The 4,986-nt window shown below is 53.5% G+C and overlaps 1 long non-coding RNA gene across 1 annotated transcript; it reads right to left on the bottom strand.

Annotated features, from left to right (window-relative positions):
- Positions 1–2,345: 2,345 nt before the first annotated feature.
- On the bottom strand, positions 2,346–3,643 carry LOC142866406 (uncharacterized). Its single transcript, XR_012916385.1, has 3 exons — positions 3,281–3,643; positions 2,964–3,092; positions 2,346–2,687 (listed from the first exon to the last, which is right to left on the bottom strand). It is a non-coding gene; the product is annotated as an uncharacterized LOC142866406 (long non-coding RNA).
- Positions 3,644–4,986: the final 1,343 nt, after the last annotated feature.

Genomic DNA, 4,986 nt, shown 5'->3' with positions numbered 1-4,986 from the left:
CAAGTTGGCAGGACACGTCGTGTTTTAGAGAGAGTAAGGACAAATGCAAACTGTTAATAAGAATAAGAGGCTTAATTCTCCCTGTTGAAGATTAAGGGAAGAGACTCCTCCTCCTCTCCTTTGTCAAAGCAGCTGTCGCCAACCTTTTTGGCACCAGGGACCGGTTTCCTGGAAGACAATTTTTCCATGGACCTGGGGGTGCGGGGGCGGGGGGGATGATTCAAGCACATGACATTTTATTTCTATCACTATTGCATGGTAATATATAATGACATAATTATACGACTCACCATAACGCAGAATCAGTGGGAGCCCCTGAGCTTCTTTTCTTGCAACTAGGCGGTCCCATCTGGGGGTGATGGGAGACAGTGACCGATCTGACAGGAGGCGGACGGAGCTCAGGTGGTGATGGGAACCATGGGGAGTGGCTGTAAATACAGATGAAGCTCCGCCCACTGCTGTTTGGCCGGGTTCCTAACAGGCCACAAGCCGGTACCGGTCCGCAGGGGTTGGGGACCACACTGTCAAAGCATTCACTTCAGAGAATTTTTAAGTTCTTTCTCTGTCTCTTTTGAAAAGGGCGTACACATTCTTAAAAGCTAAAAAGCTTCTTGGCAGCTTTGTCACCCAGGAAGGTCTTTTTCAAGGACCTAGGAACCCTCTCTTTGAGATGTAAACATCAGGGGAGAGAGCACCCCTATCTGCCAGTTTCTGCGTGAGGACTGAAGCCTAACTTCAGTGGGCACCTTGCTCCCAGTTGCAAATGTAGCTCCTTTCATAAAGATATGAGAACTCTTTATTATTTTTTTTTTTTCTTTTGGATGAAGTCAATTGTACTAGTCTGCTCAGGCAGCTGTAACAAAGAACCACGGACTGGTTGGCTTAAGCAGCACACATTTGCTTCCTCACAGTTCTGGAGGCTACGCATCTATGGTGAAGGTCCCGGCAAATTTGGTTTCTGGTGAGGGCTACCTTCCTGGCTTGTCCACCGCTGTGTCTTCACAAAGCTCCGCCCCAGTGGGTGTGTGCTGAGAGACAGCACGAGAGCTCTCTTGTCTTTTCTTATAAGCACGCTAATTATATTGGATGAGAGCCCCGAACCTAAGACCTCCCGTAGCCATAACTACTCCTATTCCTCTAGAGGCCCCATCTCCAAATACAGCCACACTGGGGGTCAGGACTTGAACATATGAATGGGGGGGGGGTGGCGGGGAGAGGACACAAAACATTCAGTCTGTAACACCAGTTAACTAACACATTTGGTCACCCCAATTACCAGGTAAATTTAGCATGAACTATGGACAAGAGATGGTGCCATCAAATCATCTCACTTGCCGACTAGCTACTGTCAGTCTTGAGAGCCTGTGTACAATGGGTTGTATCTGCTTGGCTCTGTAAAAGGGTGAGATTTCTTTCTGTCTTTGCAGTCTTTTAGCAGATTGCCCATGATGTGCATCACATTCTGGTGCAATGCTTATTCAATAATAAAACTGTTTTCCACCTTTGTGGAGACGCTACCGGAGTTGGCAGGTGATTTTGTTTTTAATTGTATTTTCCCAACACTACAACCCTCCCTCCCCCAAAACACTTAACCAATCGTCCTGGCACTTTTCTTCACTGATCTGAAACGGGACTGGGAAGCCACAAAATTTTTATTCTAGTGTTTCTGGATTGTTTGCTCTTGTCATGCAAACAAAGTTTCTTCAATTTTCGCCTGGAAGCAGATCCAGCAGTGACAAGGATGTGGGGAAACCGGCATTCTGGTGGGAGGGCACAATTTCTAAAGAGCAACTTTGCACTGCAGACCCAGAGCCTTAAACAAGTAAATAGAAAGTAATTCTACCTCTTGGGATCCATGTGAAGGAAACAACCATTCATGCAGCGATGTTTATACAAGACTCCCTATGAATCCTTATGTCTGATAGGGGAAAAAATTAGAACAAGTTACGTGCTCAACAATTACATTGTAATGCATCTTTCACGCATCCATTCAATAACATGGTTTTGAAGCTCTTCAGAAAGAGGTGAAGCTCCAAGGTCACCATAAAAACATTTCGGGCAAAAGGCCTAGTATTAAACCTGCAAAACCTTATATGTTTGTATGACTGCTGTACATTTAATGTATAATAAAACTATAAAAGTACAAAAGTATTTCAAAATGCTGACGGGTAATTAATGCTGAGACAGGACCCAGACTCAGTTGGTTTTCATCTTCTTGCGTTTCCTAAACTATCTTCCATTACCTTGCACTACTTGACTCTCCGAATCCCAGGGTCTCTGCGCCAACCCGAGGACAAAGGTGAGAAAACCCGGACGCGCAACAGCTGAAAAGAAACTCAAACACAGAAAAGTAGCTCCGTTTTATTTTCAGTGGTAACAAGCATTTACGCAGCAATCCGAACGAGTGGGTAGAGAGCACCCAAGGGTCAGTGCAGTCAAACAATTAGCTTCCCCCCCACCCCCCGCCCAATAAAGTGGCCACTACTACAGGAATCATTGACCTAGGGAGGGCTGCGCTGCCCAGGAACAGACACAAGACCGGACTTCAACCGCCCTTTCCCCGCAGAGGCTTAGCGAAAATCCGGGCACAAAGCGCTGCATGGTCTGTCTGCACCACCACGGAAAGCTGGTTGAGCAAGGAGGTGACAGAAATTTGGAGGAGGCCAGAGTTTTCAGCAGTTACTGGGCTAAAAGTGAGGGAAAAGGAAAATCACATTAGCGGAGCTAACTCCTCATTTCCCCCGACCTCCAGCCCTAGCCCCAGCCCCAGCCCCAGCCCCGTGGCCATTCGACCTAATCCTTAGGTGTCTTGCTTAGAGCGCTCCCGTCAGGCAGCGACAGGCTCAGCACAGGCTTAACCCTTAGGTGTCTCCACGCGTTCAACAGCGCCCCCCCCTCGAGCTGAGACTGCCTCCATCACCGGCTGCCAGTCCCACTCAGCCCCGCCCCTTCCTGGCACTTACAGAACCAGGCCACTGCCAATCACTGCGAACTCCCGGTGGACCGTCCCTGCGAGGTGTCCGCCACCTGGGGCCAGGTACAGGTGGGCAATCTCCGCCTCCACGAAGGGCAGGAAAGGCTCTGTGAGGGCGCTGGTGGAGATGCCGTTAAGGCGACTTCGTGCCTCGGGCGTCCTTCCTCTGAGGCCGTCCCTCAGCCCACCCGGGACCCCTCACACACCATCTCTTCAGGACGTCCCCCCTGCCCGGCCCCTCGAATCTCTCCTTGCCCGTCCAAGGCCATCCGTGCCCTGACCCTGGGAGCTCTTTGCAAAGGATACGACTCCAGCACTCTGCGCCCAGGGCCTCCTTCCGAGGCTGAGGCCGACACCGTGACCCGGGTCTCTTCACCCTGCCCTGGAGCGTGCGATGCCCCCTCAACCGAGGGAGCCTGTCAGCCACAGCGCCCTCCGGTCTCGCGCCGCCGCATCCTGCAGTGCCTCTGGGGCCTGCAGGGACACCCCCTGCCCCAGCATCGCTCGCCTCACCGCCTGCGCCTCCCGCTGCACCTGCGTCTGGGGCCTGCATGGCTGCTCGCTTCTCCCTCAGAGCCCACCGGGAAGCCAGCCGCCCTGCCCAACAGCCGCTGAAGCGCTCAGGCTCCCGCACGACGCTCCGCCCCTTCTCCCACAATGCACCGCGGGATGGCCACTGCGCCGGCGCACTCGGGCTGCATGCGGTCGGTTCCCGCCAAGCCCGCCCTGCCGCCTGCGCGCCCCTGTCGGGCCAGTTGTCGGCGCTGCGGAGACTGAGGCGCCCTCGGGAGGTCCGCCGGCCGCTGGGCTCAAGAGGCGCTGCAGGCTCCCCAGGGCGGGACCTCGGCAGGGGCGGAACCTCGGACCTCTGAACCTGGGCAGGAGCGCTTCGGGTGCAGGTGGCGGCCGGGAGGGGGCGGGGCAGAGCGGAAGGAGTCCAGACGGCCAGAGAGCAGAAAGTCGGGCGGTGTGTGGCTGGGCAAATGGGGCGGAGACAGACGACCTGAGTTAGCCTGGAGGGGAGAATGGCCACCGCAGTTGAGGACTTGGAGCGGTGTGCACAGAGGGAAAAATCTTGTCCATTCCCTGTGGTCCCTCTGTGTGTCCAAAGTCCCCCCATTTGTAAACGGCCAGGGCGAGGGTGGCAAGCTGGGGGAAACTGGAGCGGATCACAGAGCCTGTGCCAGTCTCCAGCTTCGCAGACTCCAAGAATGACAGGCCGTTCGAATGAGCTCCTAACCGCCAAGCAGCCACCTACCCCGGGCCAGCTCCGAAACTCACTTCCCTGGAGGATGGGTTCCAAGAGCGCCCAAGTGCCCGTGGTGGCACCACCAAGAGGTGAATGGCAACTTTCCACTCCCAAGGCTTTCCCGGCGTCTCCCAAAGCACGCTACGCCAGGCACTAAGGGGCTACCCACCCCCACAACCCCTCCGACCCCTCCCCCAAATAAAGCCAAAAAATATGAGCTTAAAGGAAAATGTCTCCCCAAATTGCGAGGTTATTATTGATGCTTGTGCTCATGGCTGGCCCCTAGCACCACCCCACCCGCGTGACCTCCCTGGAAATCAGTGCTGCAGCCGCTTTCATCCTCCCTTCCAGCCGTCAACAATACTCCTCTCCTGTCCCCGTCCTTCATAGTCCTACTCTCAGCCATGGGACAAAATAGTCTGTTGGATCCTTAATGATTTAGTACTCAGTGCCGCTCACTCCCCCCAGTGTGTGAATACATTTTAACAGGGAGCCGACGATATAATCCACCAACCAAAGAAAAAAAATCTTCACTGACTGACAGTCTATGAGCCGAGGGGAGAGGTATTACAGAAGGAGGAACCACGGTCTCACGGGTACTCCCAGGTGGGGGACAGGATGGAGACAGGAAGCTAAGATTTCAGGATAAAACCTGTGAAAGCAATCCAAATCCAAACGCCTTGATTGAGCTCCTGTAATCAAAGGCACTATGGAGATCCAGACTTGTCACGATGGTTATTGTTAGGGTGTGAAGTTTGCACGC

Source organism: Microcebus murinus, unplaced genomic scaffold (assembly GCF_040939455.1).
Source record: "Microcebus murinus isolate Inina unplaced genomic scaffold, M.murinus_Inina_mat1.0 scaf005_hap2_Mmur4.0, whole genome shotgun sequence".
NCBI lineage: Eukaryota > Metazoa > Chordata > Mammalia > Primates > Cheirogaleidae > Microcebus > Microcebus murinus.
This window is presented reverse-complemented; position numbering and strand designations above follow the sequence as displayed.